This window comes from Platalea leucorodia (assembly GCF_965183815.1).
Source record: "Platalea leucorodia genome assembly, chromosome: 4".
NCBI classification, from domain to species: Eukaryota; Metazoa; Chordata; class Aves; order Pelecaniformes; family Threskiornithidae; genus Platalea; species Platalea leucorodia.
In genome coordinates this window covers 78759085-78781549 of record NC_138826.1, presented here as the reverse complement: position 1 = coordinate 78781549, position 22465 = coordinate 78759085, and positions in this window count along the sequence as shown.

Here is a 22465-nt window from a genome sequence, read left to right as displayed (position 1 = left end):
AGTTAACATTTCTATGACTTAAAATATGCAAAACTGTTATTACAATTTGCCTGGCTACATCATGTTCAGCAATACATATTTTAAAGACATCTTCTGTCAGGAACAACTGAACAAAAAGAAGAGGACAAACATGTGCTTTGCTTGCTATGGAATATCTTCTGGCCCATGAAAGAATCATAGCATAAAATCAGAGAAAAAATAATCTGACAAACAAGTAAGAATTTTATTATATTGCCAGGATGACAGCACATCTACCATGGGTTGACACAGTAAGAGTTAGTTTATGAATTTCAGGTGGGGAGGTTTTGTCCCCAAGGGAATGTTTCATCAACAGTGGCATTCAGCTTGAGACTGAAAAACTTAAACATAGGTGTACATGTAAGTGTCTACAACTAAGCTAGGTGAGCTAGCTAAATGAGCCACTATAAGTCTATGGATGTCTAGAAAATACATCCAGGGGAACCCAGAGGGCAATTCACCCGAGCAGCCAGGGATGCCTTACTCAGGGAGAACTAAATTACAGTGCATTGTCCTGGAGCAGGATTCAACTGCCTAAATAGATTCAGCTGGTGGCACAACAGGTGCTGTGGGAAATACCATGTCACCTCCAGGCTGTTTCACAGATGTGCAGATTCCCTGTAAGCCCTGCATTTTATCAGGTAGCTCTGTTGCTTGGGTTCTCCTGCCATCTCAAATAGCATTAACATCAGTGTTTAGGGAACTGAAGCCTTCCCCAAATCTGCCTTGACTGAAGCTTGGACACATAGCTCACTGGATTTATCACTAGCACATATGTACACACATTCAGGTAACTTGCTCTGGAGCCAAAGTCATCACAAGTGCTCACAAATTGCTAGCTACATCACGGGACAGGTGGAAAGGGCAGAAATAGGACTAGGAAATTGTTTGTGTTGTCTTCCTTTCCCAAGTGTCTCAAGCACAGACAGTTGTGCAAAGGAGGTGACAGTCAGATCTAGCTAGTTTCATAGCACTGTTCAAGGAAAAAAATTAAGTCCAGGTATAGAATGGGGATAGGCTGAATAAGCCCCAAAATTTGGCAGAAAGCAAAAGCCTGGTTTCACTATCAGAATCATCCAGAGTCATCTAATAACAATTATCAAAAAGTAAAAATGAAAGAATAATCTTACAACTCTAAGAAGCCCCAAATAGTCTGCCTGCTTGTGGCAGACTAGCCTTGATGCTGTGCAATATCCTTAAGGTGATTTACAGCTATTTAGTTGTCAAAGTTGGATTCCAGTATGTGGTTGAAGAAGTAAGACTGAGATTGATTTCTCATACTTCTTTCAGTTGTAGAGCCATATAACACAAAAATATGCCTGCTTATTTGTTTCCAGCGTTTCACGTTCAGGTGATAGTGACTTTAGCGAATACTTCAGTATAAGAAATAGAAATTATATCACCGAACCTTTGGCCATGTAAGTACTCATTCCTTCCCCTAAACTAGTTTCTAGGTTCCTGAAGTTGTCAGTGCAAACAGTGATTCATCCCATTCTAAGGCAGATATGAAACACATTACAATTAAGGGAAAAGCCTCTTCCTTTAAGTCCCATTGAGGAGGTCCTCATAATTTCATCACTCCCCAAATTCACTTTTCAATGCTGTGGAGAACACCTTTAAATTTCCAGGAATCTTGATGACAATGTGCTCAGGGCTTGACTCTATGCATGGCGTGCAGATTTCCCTTGTGCGTATCAGCCAGGGGATTTGTGTGCATTGAGTCAGCTGCTGAGCCCTGGGAGCCAGCTGTGGTAATCTCTTCAGCAGGACCCATCATGCAACCTAGGCTTGCTGTGAAGGTTTCATCTACTGGTGCGTGGTTCCAGATTTGCACTTCATAGTCATCCTGGTAGAAAGGAAACCAATTTTTATTATCTCAAGATGCAGTTACAAATCTTTCTACACTAATCTTTTGCACGGTATATGAATAAATTTAGTACTCAATAAACATAACAACATCATTTAAACAGCCCCTGCTAGGCTGAGTGATACTGAGCACATTAGATACAGTTTGTCTGTCTAGACATTTTATAGAAGGCTGACTTAACAGGTCAATGGTAAATGTAATGGAAATATTTTTAGCAGAAATTACTTCAATTTCTTTCCTTCATCAAAAAAAAAAAAAAAAAGAAGCCTATTTTGGCAATGAATCCACAGTAATTTCAGTCTTATAGCTATTTTTTTGCCTACAAAAGATCTTTGACTTTGAGAAAATGTAAAGAAATGTGCAGTGAGCCTGAACTTAGAGACGCAGTTACTGCCAGTCAGGAAGTCCTGAGGACTCTTAAGTTGGGAACATCAAAATTCAGGTTCTAAAAATTAACTGTGACTGTTCAAAACTGCTCTACCAATCAGTCTGTTCTGCTGCATGGCACATGTCTTAGTAATAGAAAAAACATAATCCTGGCTATTAAGAGAACAAGGAGAAAGATAACTGTCTAAAAGATGTGAGGGACAAAGCTAAAATTTGAGGTCATGAGAAGACAGTTCTCCTAAGCTGCATATAAAGTGCTTCCCAAAATGGTTACATTTGGCAGGCAGACTCTTGTCCTTTCCTTTTTAGGACGTATGCTTACAGTGCCAGAAATCAGATATTGCCAAGTACCACAGAAACCATGCACTCATTCTTTTTTCTTTTTCTTTTTTTTTCTTTTTTTTTCTTTTTCTTTTTCTTTTTCTTTTTCTTTTTCTTTTTCTTTTTCTTTTTCTTTTTCTTTTTCTTTTTCTTTTTCTTTTTCTTTTTCTTTTTCTTTTTCTTTTTCTGTTTTTTTTCTTCTTGCACTCTTACCTCTTTCTTGAAAGGAGTACCACATTCTGGCACCAGCCAAATGAGGAATTCAGTATGTGTGTGGGTCTGCCTTCAGTGGGGCTACACATTACTAAGTCAAACATTGGAGCTGAAGTGTTGTAGTAGATTTGGTCTAAAGCATTCACCATCTTTGATGCTGACCCGGCAAAGCATTTAAACATGTGCCTGATCCTAAGCTTTTACTTCCGCCCATCTGAGTGAGACATTAATCGCAGAAAGGTACGAATGTGGTAAAAAGCATTAACAATTAAGCATGTACATCACTGTTTTGCTGGGCGAAGGCCAGCAAAGGCTTCTCTTAAACTATTTATAATAGGCCCTAACCCTGTATGCTTGCAGCCCATGAGGGCTCTGGCTTTCAGTTGTGTACCTGTCCATATCCAAATGCCTTTCAAAATTCAGTTCTACTATCTGGGCTAAAATGAATGCTTGTAAGAATACAGTAATTAAACACAGTTACAAAGATGTGCACATCCCATGCTGAACCACAGGCCCCTTTCCAACAACCTTTTTGTTTTGTCCTCATCTTCTGTATTTTCCTGGCTTCTTATTTATGCTCCTCAGTTATCAAACCAGTTTTGAGTGACCCTGGTAAATTCTTCATGATTTTGTTGCTGTTGCAGACGTACACTACACTTCTCTGACATGCAAAAAAATACAAACCCAGTAAGGTGAGAAGATTCAGTAACCTGTGGAATCACAGCTCTGAATCACAGTTTCCATTGGCTTTGCCAGCTTTTACTCAGGGCACTGTTTATAAAACAGCCTAAGCAGCCACAAAAAAAAATGTGACTTGATCGAACTACTCCCAGTCCATAATGAAATTGGTAATGGATTTGTGGGGATAATCTTATGAAATAAAGGCCACATTGGGCCTGTTAATATTGGGAGATGTTGGCCTCTAGAGCAGCTGTGCTTCAAAGATCATAAACATTAATATTTCTAAAAGGTTTTGTGATACATGTCTGTGTTCTTTGTAAAGAACTTCATTGTCAAACCTGCAAGTCAGTTGACGAGATACGGGTTTTTTTACAAAAATATAGTATTTTCATGTCAAATCTTTTAATGGTGTCTGGCAGAATTATTTTCAAAATGTACGTTGTTTGTGATCTTACATTATGTTTTATTGTATGTAGCTCTTTTCATGTGTTGTCAAGCAGCACCATGTTCTAGATCTCTCAGTAGCCATCCAAACAGAAGATAGATGTAATGAACACTATACGGTATGTATCAAATGTGAGTGTGTAACAGTCCCAACCTTGTTAATCACTTCAGAACCCTCAAATATTTATTGGAAACAGCAGTCATAGTGAAAAATTTCCACGGTTATGAGTTAAATTAGAAGGTTAATTAGTGGCTAGAAAGGGGCAAAAATACTTTGCCGAATCCTTTGTAGCAACACTGTACTGCAGCTCTTCAACTGCTATGAAGTTTGGCTTTTTATCCCAGGTAAGAATCAAGCTCTGATGCATGTGTCTAGGTCTTCAAATGAGGCTTCTCATGTTCCAGGGAGTATTCATATTATAGAATAATACGAATATATGGAAAAATATATTATAATAATATATATACTATATATAGTATTGAAGCCCCAATAATTGAAGAGGTAACAGTTAGCGACCTGCTACTCCACCCAGATGCACACAAGTCTATGGGGCCAGATGAGATCCACCTGAGGATACTGAGGGAGCTGGCAGAGGAGCTCACCAAGCCACTTTCCATCATCTATCAGCAGTCCTGGTCAACCAGGGAGGTCCCAGCTGACTGGAAGTTAGCTAATGTGACACCCATCTACAAGAAGGGTCGGAAGGAGGATCCGGGGAACTAATGGCCTGTCAGCCTGACCTCAGTGCCGAGGAAGGTCATGGAGAAGATCATCTTGAGTGCCATCACACGGCATGTGCGGGACAGTCAGGGGATCAGGCCCAGCTAGCATGGGTTCATGAAGGGAAGGTCCTGCTTGACCAACCTGATCTCTTTCTATGAGAACATGACCTGCTTAGTGGATGAGGGAAAACACTGTGGGTGTTTTCTACGTAGACTTTATTAAGGCGTTTGACACTGTCTCCCACAGCATTCTCCTGGAGAAACTGACTGCTCATGGCTTGGACAACTGCACTCTCTACTGGGTAAAAAATTGGCTGGACGGCCGAGCCCAGAGACTGGTGGTGAATGGAGTCAAATCCAGTTGGCGGCCGGTCACGAGTGGTGTTCCGCAGGGCTCAGTACTGGGGCCAGTTCTGTTTAATATCTTTATCAATGATCTGGATGAGGGGATTTAGTGCACCCTCAGTAAGTTTGCAGATGACACCAAGTTGGGTGGGACTGTTGATCTGCTGGGGGGTAGGAAGGCCCTACAGAGGGACCTGGACAGGCTGGAGCAATGGGTTGACACTAACTGTATGAGATTCAACAAGGCTAAGTGCTGGGTCCTGCACTTGGGTCACAACAACCCCATGCAACACTACAGGCTTGGGGAACAGTGGCTGGAGAGCTGCTTGGTGGAAAAGGACCTGGGGGTGCTGGCTGACAGCCAGCTGAACGTGAGCCAGCAGTGTGCTCAGGTGGCCAAGAGGGCCAATGGCATCCTGGCTTGGATCAGGAAGAGTGTGGCCAGCAGGACCAGGGAGGTGATCGTCCCCCTGTACTCGGCACTGGTGAGGCTGCACCTCGAATACTGTGTTCAGTTTTGGGCCCCTCACTACAAGAAAGACATTGAGGTGCTAGAGAGTGTCCAAAGAAGGGCAATGAAGTTAGTGAAGGGTCTGGAGAACAAGTCTTATGAGGAGTAGCTGAGGGAGCTGGGGTGGTTTAGTCTGGAGAAGAGGAGGCTGAGGGGAGACCTTATTGCTCTCTACAACTACCTGAAAGGAGGTTGTAGCGAGGTGGGGGTTGGTCTCTTCTCCCAGGTAGCAAGCAACAGGACAAGAGGAAACGGCTTCAAGTTGTGCCAGAACAGGCTGCCCAGGGAAGTGGTGCAATCACAGTCCCTGGAAGTGTTCAAAAGACGTATGGATGTGGTGCTTAGGGACATGGTTTAGAGGTGGACCAGGCAGTTAAGTTAATGGTTGGACTCGATGACCTCAAAGGTTCTTTCCAACCTTAATGATTCTATGATTCTATAGAAGAATATATTGTTCATATTATATATTCAAGATAAGGCAGTAGCGTGTTATTTGAGAAGCAATCTAGTTTTCTCAGGCTCCAAAAATAGCCAATGGGTATAGAGCCTTCTCCAAAGAGAGATTCAGAGCATTCAGATGGGTTTCTGCACTAAAGCATCCTCTCAAGCAGCTCTTTTCCCTCCATTGGTTATACAGGCAGCCCTAAGAGACAGAAGAAGATGCAAAATAAGATGCGTGAAATTATGTGATGAAACCATCCTGTGCCAGTCCTAATTTTAACCTACCAGGGCTCAGGAGAATATTGTCTATCACAGTGGCATGAGGGAGAAAATAGGAATAAATGCTCACAGGCATCTATGAACTGCTTGTCAAGCAAAAAGGAGGGAGGGAAAAGGGAAGAAAAGCACCAATTCTTTCTTCCATTAATGGGAGATTTGTGAAATGTATTGTTTGGCAAAGATTCAATAATATTATTTCTTTAGTTTTGCTTCTCATGGACTCATTGTCAACTGTGGTGGGCTTTTGTGCTTTTTATTTAGTTTTGTTTTTGTTTTGGCTTTTTTTTATAATGTCATCCTAATTCAAGTACATAAATCCCACTATTAACTAGATCTCAGGACCTCACACTCAGATTTGCTGAAGAGAGGCCCAAAATTGGACAAGTAAGTAATAACAGATCACAACTGTGGTGCATAGTACTGTTTGAGACAGGCTGCCACCCACTGATCACTGACTAGTGTCTAAGTTTAGAAGTACAGAAGTGCATACCAGGCATGGTTAGAGAAATAAGAACCAGAAGAGAAAGGAAAAAGGAAATAAAAATGAAACTCATCAACAACAAAGAGAAGGAAAGCATACTACATACCCTCATGGGGAATCAGAAATTCCTAAACTTTTAAGATTACATTAGATTTGAATATATTACTCCTCTTTCTGCATTCCAGAAGTTTTAGGGCTTACCCTTGCTTTTTCATCCTGTATAAGAGAATGCATGGCTGCATACTATGCATACTTGTGCCCAGCTTTGTACTGGAGTGCACTGTAACTACTTTTCATAAGCCAAGCAACCTGTGAAATGACAACAGATTTTAAAAACTGAATTAATGATAATGCCCAGTTGCCTCTTGTCATCTATCAAGTTGATGATAGATACCGTGTACTCACAGATATGTAAAAATTGCTAAAGCATTTTTGGAAAACAAAAATTGATCTGGAACTATAGGAAAACGAACTAAACTTATTTACTTATAGGTCTCACTTGATTATGACAAAATATTTAAATCATAATGCTGAAGGGAAATTTCCAGAGAAGCTCCTCGGCAAAAGCAAGCATTTGGATATTGCCTCTGGCTTTGAATCACATACTAAGGATTTTGCCTCTGCTCACATCACGTGCCAGCAAAAGCTTTTACTGAAACCAGCAGGGTCACTCATGAATTAAAGACTTTCTCAGTATGAGTAAAAGTAGCTCTTGGTCTTTACTTCAGCTGTTTTTGTGGATACCCAGATGGACCTTAGTCCTCAGTTAGCATTGATTAGATGATCAAAACTTCTGTCTGTGAATGACTTAAGTGAAAATCATCTCTAATACATGATCTTGTACATACTTTCATTTAATTTAAATATACAAGTAGTCCTGCTTCAGTGGAATTACTCACACAAGGTTGTAAGCATATGTATGTCCCTAGAATGAGGGTCTAATTGTAGGAGATTTAAAAGAGAAAATTCTAAAAATTCAGTGTGAATGAAATTATACCTAAACTTTTTTCTCTCTGGTCAGAACCATTGGAATTAAAAGAAAGAAAGATAAAAGTGTTTTCTGTAGAGATTCTTAGCGTAAACATAGTGATCCTCCAGAAATGCAGCGACAGTTACAGTCAAACTTCAAAAAATCAAAATGTCAACAATAATTGACTTGCTAAATTCATTGTACTGCATTTCTTCATCAAGAATAGACTCTTCTTTAAGGCCTGCTCTCTACCTAGAGAAGGTAGTAACAAGCAGTAAGACCTTAAAGCCCATTATAGACAGTCATATTGATAAACACACCTGACTTCACAATGTATTTATATTTAACTTGAAATGACCTTGTTTTGCTAAAAGATATTACATACACTATTTGAAGTAAAATTATTTTTATCTTTGTTCTCACAGGCTTTTCAAAATCATTTTTTCCCCCTAAGGTTTTTGTTGTTTTTTTTTTTTTCTCTTCAAGTTAAATTAATAAAATCCAAAAGCACAAGTTTCTTGGAATACTCAGCACTGAAAATCAGTTGTAGAACATGCTGGTGGCAGCAGTTCCCATTTCCTTAACATGAGCCCTGATCCAGATCCCATTAAATGCAATGACAACATTTCAGTCACTTAAGCAGCCTTTGAAGTAGACAACGATGTCAGAACAATGTAAAGGCAAATAGATATTTATACATTGTTTGGAGGCAGCTCAACATTATAGTGTTTCCGAACTGCATACAGTTGCTCTCAGGTAATAAATCACAGTACAAAAAATGAAATTTAATGTTGAGTTGACCTGAGCCAGGTTTTTTTTGTGTGTCTGTTCAACAAACTGTGATACAGCAATTTGGAAATCAAATTATTTTTTGTCAAGAATACCATTGCGAATGCCATCATGATTTTTCAAAAGCTTCTCAAAAACTATTCCAGCTTTTTTTTCTAACTTTGAATGAAAACAAATAATAAGATGTAATTCATTGCAGGAACAATAAAGTTCACTAAATCCTAGTAAAAATGATAACAGACTGTGCTATGATGACAGTGCATGATAACATAGCTAAATAGATAAAAGGTATCATAGCTAAATGATAATACCCCTTTGGAATTTGAAATCAGAGTATTAAATAAGAAGCCTACCTCCTTTGTTCACTCTTCAGTCACCTTTTCACAAGCTATGAGTTGTCTAAACACAGAACATCCTTGAGAATTTAGAATATTTCACATTTTGATTGCACTGAAATGATTGCAATCTATTTATGTATTTATTTGGGAAAATATAATAAAAATTAGAATTTAGGATGTCAAAATGATAAATAATGAATAATAATGAAAAATAGTTGTAATGAAAGGTAGAGTCTGAAGACAGATGAGTGAACTGTTATTTATGCCTAATACAATAAGTAGGAAGAAAAGATCCAATAGACCAAATAGACCAGATCTTTTTTTTATTTTTTTTTAAATAACAGTATTCTTACCAAAAGTGATTGCTTTGATTGGGGGACCTTTATTCTGTGATGCTTCTGAAGTACTTTGTTCATAGCTCTTGCCTTACAATCATCATCATCATCATTATTACTTTATCAGCATGGTATACAATACCTAATTAAAGATCAAGATTGGGTTTGCATATATTTTATAACTTTAATGGAATCCTGATTTCCTTCTTCTTCTAAAATCTCATCTTTTATTTTAAAATCCCACTTTTTTTTTTCACAGGATACCATAACTAAATCTTGTTATGCCAATCCTGAGCTGGCCATATGAAGATATTATTTCATTTTCTGTTCTCGTCAAATAACCACTTTATGCATTTTAAAAAACATAAAATAAGGATAATATTTTCTTTCTTCTGTTTTGCCTAATTTTCTTTCTCCTGTTTTACTTTATTTCAGTAGGGATTTTCTGTGCATGGTGGCCCATTCCAAGGCCTTGCAAACCTTTAAAAGTGGGATATCACACTGTAATATTCTCTTTTAAATAAGAGTTTATGTGCACTTGTGTTTGCATGGGACCACTTATAGTGACAAGATGCTGCCATTCTGCTGCTGTGTGGTATCTTCCCTTAGTATGAGGCTGAAGCCCCTCCAGTTTGCAATTCTCTGCTAGACCTGATACATGCCTGTCGTCTGTACTAGTGTTTAAAATATCTGTTCTCCAAGCAGTAAATTAGTAAAGCCTTGTTTCACATGCATCAGTTCTTGCTTCAGGGCATATGCATTCTATCTCAAAGCAAATACATAATCTTGTAGCATAATAAGGTGAAAAAGGTATGAGTAGATTTCAGTCTTCCCTATTTAAAATATGATATGATATATAATAGATTAAATAAACCTTTTGATTATGCTCTATTTTCTGCCAATTTTAATGCTTTACAATGTTTTATAAATTATTACTCCAATGTAATGGAGCCTTGAAACCATTATTCCCAATATTCCTCTATGCTTTCTGGGCCAATAACCAGTATAACGGAATGGTGCAGAATCATCCAAGTCCTATATAGGTATTGTCAGAGGCTTTTGTGATAGGACTTCAAGTCAGCCAAAGCTTTGAGATGAAACTCTTCAAATTTTGTTTTTAAAGTGAGTGCTTTAAAGAATTGAAACTAATACCATTGTCAACAATCTTGCTTTCCTCCAGTCTCGCTTTCCAAGCCATTGACTTTCCAGCAGCTTTCAGCTGAAGCAAACTGTACACAGTCTTTTTTGGTTCCTTTGAAATAATTCCTTCTTTCCTCTCAAGATTTAAGTCTCTGCCCTTGTTCCTCCTTCCTTTCCTGCCATGCTTGTTTCATGTTATCTGCCCCACTCAGACAAGGTAAACCGTCTGCCCTCTGGTCTGCTGCCAGCCACTGTGCTTAAAAACTTATATACTGTATACAGGATATAGGCCTTTAGCCAACAAATAAAAGTTATACCATCCATCGCAGTCTAAACTGAGGTAAATTTTACCTTTTTCTAGGCAAATCTGATACAGACAAATTTTCAGAAAGAAAATTCAGCCTTCTGCTAAAGTCCAGTCTCAAAAATCTGGTCTGTTCTTTCACAGTCCTTGGCCAAGTTTTTGAACTCCTGTACAGTCCAGCCTCTTAGAAAAATAGCTAACTAGTCTGAGAAAACAAAAAAAAAGAGGAACAAAAAAGAAAATTTGAAGTCACCCATTTATGCAATAATAAGGCTTTCAATACCCAGTGAAACTTCTTTGCAAAATATTGTTGTAGTGATGCAAACATTACTAATGTGAGCTTGTCTCTTGAAAAGATAACTCTACCTCCTTACCCAAATTACATTACTTTTCAGATCACTATGAGCTCGTCCTATTGCAATGCAGTACTTACCAGTGTAATTACATGTTGCTTGTGTGTTACTGATTTTTTTCACAGTGAGCATTTTAGCGTAAGATAAAGCAAAAGCAGGAACCTTTAACTAGTTGTATTTGAGACAAAAAATATTTTGTTGGCCACACCAGCAGTAGGAGTAAAGGTGGCAGTAATATAGCTTATTGCTAACCAACCTGTTTAAACTAGTGAATTCCAGGATATGCTGAAGGAAATTACTCTTAATATGCCAGTTATCTGCATTCCACTGTACTTGCAAAATGGAAGTTAAGGACTTGCATCAGTATTTATATTTTTAAACAACTTTTGCATGAAAATATACAAGAACAATATTTTAAATTTCTAGCAACCATGTGTCTCAGTGACACTCAGTGACTTTGTTCTTGTCCTGGTTTCAGCTGGGATAGAGTTAATTTTCTTCTTAGTAGCTGGTAGAGTGCTGTGTTTTAGATTTAGGGTGAGAATAATGTTGATAACACACTGATGTTTTGGTTCTTGCTGAGTAGAGTTTACACTAGTCAAGGACTTTTCAGCTTCCTGCGCTCTGCCAGGTGCACAAGAAGCTGGGAGGGGGCACAGCTAGGACAGCTGACCCAGACTGGCCAAAGGGCTATTCCATACCATATGACATCATGCTCAGTATATAAGCTGGGGGAAGAAGAAGGAAGGGGGACATTCGGAGTGATGGCATTTGTCTTCCCAAGTAACCGTTATGCGTGATGGAGCCCTGCTTTCCTGGGGATGGCTGAACACCTGCCTGCCGATGGGAAGTAGTGAATGAATTCCTTGCTTTGCTTTGCTTGTGCGCGTGGCTTTTGCTTTACCTATTAAACTGTCTTTATCTCAACCCATAAGTTTTCTCACTTTTACTCTTCGGATTCTCCCCCCCATCCCACCAAGGGGGAGTGAGTGAATGGCTGCGTAGTGCCTAGTTGCTCGCTGGGGTTAAACCACAACACTTCTCCACTGTGTTTATGAGAAACCAGAGGTGCATTTTATGCATAGCAGAAAGGATGAAAACACTCTATCATTTAAAATAGTATCAAGATATTCTTGGCAGAGCTGGTGAACAAAAGACCAATGCCTATTATTCTGTTAAATGCAAACTGTGCTCTGCATTGTAAATCAAGAAAGATGAAGCAACAGGTTCAACCATTAAAGGTTTACTGCCATGAAAAGCTCTATAGTATACTGTTCTCTTTGTGACAGAAAACAAGCACCAGTATATAAGACCATAATGCATCAGTTGGTTGAGTCACAGCACAAGGGTTTTATCAGACCAGAATAATCACACAAATAAATAGCTCAAGCACAATAAAATAGTTCAAGTAGTCAACAAGTACTTAGAAACCTGCATATTTTTCATAAGAATAAACATTACTGAATCCTCAGTCAAGATATGCAAATAGTGAAAATGTTTCTGGCAGTATTCAAATAAAATTTTTAATGAATACTCTGGTTATATTCCACTGGTTGTTTTTTTTTCTTTCTGTCAGTGACCTTTCTGTCACAAACATTCAATGCAAGTGAAGTTCAAATCACAGCAATGATTCCTATGTGAACAAAAGTGTTTAGCACATATGAATATTGAGCTAAGACATTGTTTGCACTGTTATCCAAGTGTTGGAGAAAAACTATGCTGTAGACATTCTCTAAGCAACCAACACACCCTCAATTGTAAATAAGCACAATAAATGTAAAGGATCTGCAAATGTATTTATCAATAATTTTAAATATTACTAATCTGAATAAACAAACAGTTAATCTGAAAGCATTATCTATAAGCATATCAAGGGGCTAAACTGATCAAACCACTCCTTTGGTAGGCATCATTTGTTTATTGGTATTCCAAAGCTAAAATTGTGATTGACTTCTCAAGTAGTTAAACTACTGAATGATATTTAGCATGTGAGTGCTTGCATTGCAGGATTCAGTAACTGTCTTCCAGCTCCCCGCTGATTTAAGTCTCTCCCTCTCTGGCTGTTAAAGGAGGGTCTTTTGAGAGGGCAATGCCTAACTTTGACATGCCTGTCTCCATTGATTGTAGAGGAACCCAAAGGACAGCAGCCTCCTATCTCAAATATGTACAGTTATTAAATAACAGACGATGCACTGATGCTACTCTACTGCAGCAAGGAAGGACTTTTCCTTTGATTTGGACAGGTGCTGGATTTGTCCCATTACACTGAGAATACGAGAGTTCTCAGGATATACTCAAGCAGGAAAACATTAGATCCTAAAACAACATTACTGGGAGAGTTTCATCAGCCAAATCTGACAAAATCTCAGCAACTCAAAGACATTCCTGCCAGACACAGAATGTAATACCACTGATTAGATTTTGATGAAATGCTCCATGTCCTGGTCTGCTGAGGAATGCCATTGTGCTCATGTTCTAAAGATACAAACAACATAGCTGCTATCAGTGATGAAATGTAGCAGACATTTGCCTTAAGCCTTTGTTCTTTAGCTTTCTAAAAGATCTATATTCTGATTTCCATTAATGGTATCTATCTTCATAACATTATATTTGTTCCAATTTTCTATCAATCAGAACCTACAGCACGGAATTAGGAAATTTTAATGAGTTCCACAGCAAAATGAACACACCTGTTCTGTAAGTGATGGTCTGTCTTGGAATCAAGTCATGGCTATTCAAAGGTTTTATTACAAGCAGACACTGAACTAGATGTCTGTACAAATTGCTAAAATTTTTGCTTCATTTAAGTACACAAAAATCTAAATACCTTGCTGAAATAGAAAAGTTTTCCTAGGGAATGTAAAATATGTGTACTGTGTTTATTTCAAAGTTATTTAATTATTCATGCTTAATTTAAAAAAAGAACATGTGAATAAGTGGATCTCTGAAGGGGATCAAACTGATGTGATTCCGCTCATACTGGGCTAGGTTCCTCAGCTCCTCTCTATCACCCCATTCTTTAATGAAGTCCATCCTCCAGCAGGAATCGATTCCTTAGCATATACATCATTGACTTCATTGAATATTCCTAAATACAAGGTTTTGAGTTTTCAGAGTAACATAGCAACAGCGCTCTCCTACCTCCTCTTTCCTGCTCATCTATTGGGATATAGCTTCTCTTCCTATGGAAATCCTCTTTAACCAGTTCTTACAAGACTAAAATATAAAGGCTTTTTCCTACATCCATTCTAACAGGTGGATATAGAAAAAGTGCAGTAATTTTTCCTGGGTTATTGCTGAAATACTTGTTTCTAAAGAAAATTTTGGACATCAAGAAGAATTTTTGGTGGTAAGAACAGTGGAGTGACATTAAACAATAAGAAAGGAAAAGGATGAATAGGATAGCCGCATGATAATATTCTGATTTATCTGACCAGCAAAATAACTCTAGGCCTTTACATTTTTATTTGTTGACTTGTAGGCGTGTCCTAAAAGAATAAATAAGAGAAGCCAGAATTAAATTGACATGTAGCCATCATCGTTCTGAACCTTTACCTTTCTGCCTCTTTCTCTCTTTAAGCCATTTATAGATTTTAAGCATTTGAGGAAAAGATTTATGTCTTATCAAGCTTTTGCAGCAAACAGGAGACAGATACATAAATCTTTGTATGGTTCTGTGGATACTATCTCAACAGAATCAATAACGCAGCCATGTTATTTGAAGACTTCTACAAATAACAATTGGGTTTCCTGTAATACCATCTTACCTTGATTATTATGTAGATTGCTTTCTTCCACAAATCATTTCCTATCACAGGAGTGGAACATGATCCATGATTAGAAAAAATAATAAGCTAAAACTGTAAAAACCTAATAGAAATCTCTTTTCTCAGTCCAAAAATCATCCAATGCATGTCACAATTTAAAAATGGACAAATATAAAGCTGAAGCCTCATGAACAACAGAGTAGACAACCTTAATGTCAAACCTAACCTGTCTTTATCCCTATCTTGCTTAAAAATATATATACAGAGAGACAAATGGACCAGAAATAATTTTTTCTTTGGAGTTTTCTTTTCATGAAAATTACAGGGAAAAATCTTTAGATTTTGAGTCCTTCTAATATTGGCCAAATAAACAAGAGGCTAAATTCACAGAATAGAGGCAGAGTTGATCAGCCCTTAAGGACATTCACAGTTGTGAAATCTCAACCCTACATGTGGACACTGGAGCCCAAGCACAATATTTCTTAACCAATGGATGAATGCATTTCTGGATGGGTCTTTCTCAGTCTTGCTTAACATTCAGAGGTTTATGGGAGAACAGACTGGAGCACACATTGCCTTACCTTCCTTATAATGGTTCTGAAAAATGAGGTAAAGAAATATTCTCTGTGGATCCATTCAAAAAGGAACAGATCTGGCTACAAGTTTCAGAACTAGTTGCTGAGAGGAAAAAAGTACCCCACCACAATTTCACAATTCCAACCACAGCCAGATTCTGGGCCACATATATGTTGTGTTTGCAATCTCGTATACAATATTTATTACATACCGTCTCTCATTTTCAAAAGGTAACATCGTAATGCTTTATTGAATGAGGTACAGTCTCTCTCAATATAAGCTTTTAACCATCGAAAATCAGTGCCTTTGGGTACGGAATAATGCAGCTGACTGTATATGCCAATACTGACTTTAGAAAGAAATGTGAATAATATTTGATTTAAATACAGAGAAATATTTAAGCCAGCAAGAATGCAATTATGACAACTTGCAATTTGTTATGGTTAACAATATCCCTGCTCATTTGAAAACGGGTGTGGACTTCTTAATGATTACAAATAACCAGGGCTATGGCTTTATATTTCAGCTGAAAGATGGCATTTCAAACAGGGAATGTTGTCTCCTGCCATGCTGGAATAGTCTTCTATCAGCAGTTTCATAAAGATAAGAGTGACACCTAGTGAATCATTAACACTTCCAACATTTTTTCTGAGGATGAAAATGGTGGGGAAGGACTCCTTATTAATATTCCAACCAATACTTAGATAATCCTGTTAAAGATCGGCCTTAAATAATTTAACAGTATTACATGACAAGATTAAATATTATGTGTGTCTGGAGTGTCTAACTTTTTGATTTTGAGAATGCATCTGGTATAAGAATCCAATAAAACACAAGGCTTCTCCAACAAAATACAAACTATTCATTCTTTTTCAATAACAGCATGATATAAAGAAAGTGCAAGACCTGAATTCTCTTCTTCCTTCACATTATCTTCACCTTATTAAACAATTAAAAACAAATCATTTGGGTGTTATTAAACATTTAGGCTCTTTTTATTTTCATGAAGCAATAATCAACACATTCTCACTGTGGAAGAGAATGAAGGGGATATTTCGGATCATCATACTTGGGGCAATTTAAAAAGTATTCTTTTGTAAGACTGAAAAATGACGGCAGTTCTTCCTCCATTGTAACAGGCTTTACACACTGTTTCATGAGTTTAGTATTGTTTTGAGGTTTAAATGAACATAACTTTCCTCTGCTATCTGTTAATTTAACATCATCAAAAAAGTGTTGGCACTGAAATACTTTTTGCTGTAAAATAGGTTCTTTTACTTCTTTGCTGTTCAGAGAAAATGAGGCACCCAAAATCCATATGCAGTCCAGGATGGCAACCTGTATTTCCATATCTACTGATTTTTAGTACTCAAAGACAGATGGATTTTATTGTAAAGATCTATCTATTTTTCCAAGGAACAAGTCACAACAGAGCACCGCACAACCTTATTAATTCATGTTGTAAGGAAAGTAAATCTTCCAGCTTTTTAAATCAAAGGCATATTTTAGTTGTGGTCCTGTGGAGACTGCCACTTAGAATATATTACAGTTATCAGAATAAAGTACTACAGTCTTTCAGGAGTCTACATTTTCAGCTTATGAAGTTGATGTGATTGCATGTCAAATTCAGCAAAAACACTGGATTGCCACAGCGTGCCAGATACCAGCATGTCAGAACACTACACCTATTGTAAAACAGAACTTGTAATCAGGAGAGAGCTTTGTGACACAAATTAAAAATTAGCTATCAGTAAAGATAAGATTTATCCTTATTTATATCAGCTAAGATCTGCCATTCAGTTTTATTAAAATTTATTATATAATGATTGGGATAATCTCTGCGTGGAATTTTCAAGATCCACTACGACCAAAATGATGGCTAGATTTGTATGGAATTTACTAAAAGCAAAGTGGGAAACTGAACGCCTTTTAGGATGCTGACTTCCACCTAGTTACATGCCCAGACAATTGCAGGTATCAGCAATACGTCTGCTTTTAAACACTGTTGGAAAAGTGTGGGTGGGTGGGTGGGGATAGCGGAGCATCGCTGCCTTTATTCCACCTTAAATACTGCTAATATTCAGTCATCAGAGTAACGAAGTAAGACCCTCTTGCCCAAAAAGTAGCGAAGGCCTTAATATGCTTCAGAGGGAAAAAAGATGTTCTTACTGCCCTTCTTGCCTGCCTGTTCCAGAGACAGATGTGTTCAGCTGTAGAGCAACAGATAGTTGAACTGATTCTGTCCAACATCAGTAAGGACTTCGTAATGACAGGAGTTTAAAACTCTAATTAGTTTTCCAAGAGACACTATCCTGTACATGCAGGCTTGCCCAGATCTGGAGCTGGTCTTGAATGTTTCCATGTGTATGCTGATTTATATAAATGCTATAGCATAGCATAGCCTCCAAGCACATTACAACACTCATTGCTTACAAAAGACAGAAAACTATATCCAGAGTCACAAAAGGAGAGAAAAGAGGTTAATAGTAAGCCTATTTATAAGTAAGAGCGTTGCTCAAAGGTATCACAGTAAGAACATCAGTTCAACTCCTTCAGTAACAGAAAAAAAACCACCCAGAAGAAATTTCTTAAGAGGGTCTTAATGTTGAAACCTTCAGAAACTTGACATTTGTCAAATATTATCATGCAACTGATACATCTTCTTTTCAAAAGAGCAGATACTCTACATCCCAAAAAATCCCAAATACAATTGTATTTGGGATAATTGCAACCAGTAGTAATTGCTGACTTTTTAACACTGGTCAAGAATTCTTCAGTTTTTGTTTCCATGAAGATACATTTACTTAAGTGTCCAGGGGCTAGGCCTCATGAAAAACTTTGTACATGTACTTTTTGGACACCACTGTGCCTAGCTTTAAAGAGCATGGCCCACAGCAGGATCAAAAACCCACATGGTAATTGTGTATGGGTACATCTGCCTCAGACAGGCAGCTATTCCCTTCAGCCAAGCTCTGAGCACTGCAGAGCATATAACCTCTGACACAGCATCGCGCAAACCCTGCTAAATAGCTTCTTCAACAGTTCTGCTTTCTGTCTCACCAACATAACTGGAAAGCATGGGCTACTGCTTGCACTTGTCTATGAGGAGACCTCTCACATGTCACATGTCACATGTCTGGGAAGTGTTTGGCCCCTCATGTTGGAACAGTCCCAGTCATCATGATGGTTAAGATACAATAGAAGCTGTGCCTGAAATCTTGCACAATTCCAGTACTCAGGTAAGACAGAGGTAGACACTTCCATGCTACACAATATTAGAATCCAAAATCTGTTCCTGAAGGTAGAGACAATTGTAATGTGAAATACCTAAGCAGTATTCACCATTTTCTTTTTAAAAAGTTAGTTCTATATTCATAAATTCCAGAGCATCCCTTATTTTTTGGACTTCTAACTATTCTCTCTACATAATAATCTGACAGAAGCGGTTCTTCTCTTTGAAATTCTTGTCATCTGAAGTATCTGATTTCTTCTAACATTTCTGCAGATAGAAATTTCCCTATTCAAATTTGCCTAAATACACACAAGGAAAGATAAATATAAAATTTAAATTTTGATTTTGTGTGGGCTTACTATGTCTCTCATTAAAGTCATTTCAACATTAATTTATTCATCTTCCCAGAATCCTTATAGAGTAGACAAGTATTATAATCCTTTTTATAGATGAAAAACTTTGCTGCTGTCAAACAAGTTAGTCACTCACCCAAAAAGTTTTACAGGCTTGTGAATAGAATCTGGACATCCTGCCTTGCAGCCAGAGCTTTCACTTAAATATTATCTTCCTTTTCCTAGTGTCAAAAAAAGAGAAATCTAGAAAGACTATATTGGCCTGGCAATATTTTCTCAGCTGTATTGCATATTGCTGAATAAGAAAGTAAATCAGAGGGTAAAGTAAAAAAATGTCTTTCTATCGAGCTACAGGGAAGGTCCAGATGATCTCTCATTGTTTCTGTCTTCATGTATTGGGAACATATCTGCAGAAATCACCAGATGGTGCTGAGGCCCTTACGTCCATGCTGTATGTGTTTCAGGATGCTTTGCTTTGAACTGTCTTGTCCCATGCACTGAGCGTCCTCAGCAGCTGGAATGCTTTAGATGTAATTTGGGAATGCACGTTCTGGCTTGTTTTACCCAAATGAAATCCAGTTTGTCTGCTCTGAGTCCTCCATGCAATAAGAACCAAAGCCCAGCAAATGGGGACAGCCAGGATATTTGCTTTAGTGTGCTCCAGATTCAAGTAAAAACGCTAAGTGGACATATCCTTTTTATTTTACCAGTTAGGCAGTAAATCTAGTATGCTTTGTAGTAGCCCAACTTTGGAATTGGAAGAGATTTTGGGAGTTCCCTCTGTCCTCTCCGCTAGCCATGAGAATGGCGGCTCTGGGATTCTGAGCAGCAATTGGTACTCCTCTCTCCCCACTCTGCACTGGTACCTCTGAGCTCGACAGGACCTGCATCCTAATTCCTCTTCTCCAGGGGGAAGCAACTTGGCCTTGAGCTGACTGTATCTGGAAGGAGCTATATAGGCAGCTACCATTTTTTAAACATTTACATCTTTTTTTTGTTAAGGAAAAAGTTGATGGGATCAAGGAATAATGCCACAGTCCTTAAGTCTGTATTGTTTGACAACGTAAGAGTCACTGAACAAAGAAAATTAGAAGAATTACCACAACAACAAAATGTTGAAATGGATGAGTGTCAGGATGTCCAAAAGGGGACAGTGATGTGAAGGATTCCTGCTCTGAGCATCCTCTGCAGCAGCCTGCAGAGATGCACTCACACACAGAGTGGCGGTTGCTGCAGCCCATAGATGAATTGCATCACTGCTTTCTTTCACTTCACACCAAGTTTTTGCTGGAAGTCTTTCTATGACACACATTATGAAGAGCTGTGCCTTTATGGGACAATAAAAAACTTAGTGGCACAACTAAACCATTGAAATCATGGCTCCAAAGAATTTTAACCAAGCAAGATTTTACTTTAAGACTCAAAACCCATGGCAATATAATTTTTATGTTCTCCTTTCCCTATACATACAAAATCAGAAGGAATAGAATTGTGTGTGGCAGGACTCTGCTATACCTGGTGAATTCCACAGGTGGGCTAAATAAGAATAATAACACACCTGGAATTTGTGTCCTTTTGAGTGGCATTCTCTCCAGTATTCCTTGGTTATGTCCAAAATTAATAATGGATGCACCAGGGAAAAGAATGGAATTACAGGTTACTATTTGTAAATCATTTCTCTTCAGTAAATGGCATTTTAAAAAATTGTGGCATACAAAAAAAGCTTAAGGAATGAGATGCAATTGCCACATGCTGTGTGGAACATTAATTAGATAGAGATGGAAGAACATTTTTGTTCCTGTTGTCTGGAATATGCAATTGTATTATACCACCCTGTAGCTGCCTCATTTACAGAGAAAATAAGTATGGAGGATAATATAATTCCACTTGAATGATTTCTCCTGGGAAAGAAACTTTCCTTCTTCACTATCTTCAAGTCTTGCAGAAGTTTACACACTAAAACCATGTGAAGCAAGTTCTGCTGAAATCTATAAAACTACTCATATATTACAGGTTAAATATATACATTCTTATAGTACTAGGATTTGTGGTGTTAATATGGCGTTTTGGGCTGACATAGAAAAAATATTTTGGCCAAAACAACTGTTGCAAAAAAAATGGAACTGAACCAAACCAAATATTTAATTAATATCTTGTGTATTTGCCAAACTTGTTGGATTAAAAGAATTTGCTACCCTAACAAAAAAAACCCACCCCAAAATCAACAAAACAAAACAAAAAAACCCAAACATCACCCCCACCCTCCCCAAATCAGCATTCTTATCTCTGGTGATTTGTAGGGTGGTTATTTTTTTTAAATTATGGTAAATTTTATCATAATTTACACAATACCCCAATTTTAAAAAGTTCAGGACAACTTTGTTTTGAAACTTATTTCAGTTCTATTTTAAATGTATTTGTAAATCATTTTGTATTGCTCTGATTTTTCTTATCTTGCCATTACCTGAAAATAAATATTTAAAATACATATGTAGATATAAATACACATTACATTACATATTAACAGCTTTAGTTTTAAATACCATAACACTGTAGATATCAAATACTGCAGTATTATAAATAGTACTACAGTGCCTTACATAATATTAACAGAATAAATTTGATTTCTGCAAAACATTTAGATGGGAAACAGTAGCATTCTTACTTTATATAGATCTTGTTATTTCTCATCATATCACATTCATGTCTAGATGTTCTATATTTCTTCTATGCCTTAGATATGGAAGGTACTTTTGAAACTTCTAGGAAAATAGATTGAGGAGAAATTTGCTGATTCTTGTGACTCTGTCTTATCAGTCTGATTGACACTGTGCAGTGTGAAATTACTTTTGATATGACATCTTATGTTGTCACAGACATTACGGAGGAAAGAATGCAAGAATTCAGGGTTCAAGATGCCTCACAGGAAGCCACACAAAAAAATAGCTTTTAATCAATAGAAGCAACATAAAAAAACCCAGACTGTTTACATAAGCTGTATTCAGAAAAAGGAAATATTTCTGTTAGGAAGGAACAAATGTGAAGTTTATGAAGACATTGTTAAACAGCAAAGCACTGTTCTGAGCAGAATATGCATAGTAACACCTGAGTTGCAGCTTCATGAACACATTTAAAAGACAAAAAAAATACCTCTACTCCTTCAGTCCAATGATTAGTGAATTGAGGGAACTGTGGGTTTTAATCCCTCATGTAGAGAACCATTTGGAGTCTGGCTGGCTGCCTCCTAGGAATGCACATAGGCACACAGTATGAAGTAAGTGTAAGGAGTATGAGGGTTCCTCCCGCCATATTTGCCACTCCTGGTCCCAATCAGACACTCATACACATGACGAAGGGAGAAAGTGGGACATTTTTGGTTACCATGTAAAAGAGGATAAGATAGTGGCATACTCATTCAGTACTTTCATTTCTCCTAGAACAGATAAGGGATAAACAATACAGGAATTTTCTGCAGTAAAAAGAAAAGAGATCTCCCAGATTTTATAATTTTTTCTCTTTGCATAAGTTAACAGTGCTGCTTCGTCCCTGTTTAAGAAGGCTAAGAAACTATAAGCCAAGTAAGAACCTATAATCTAA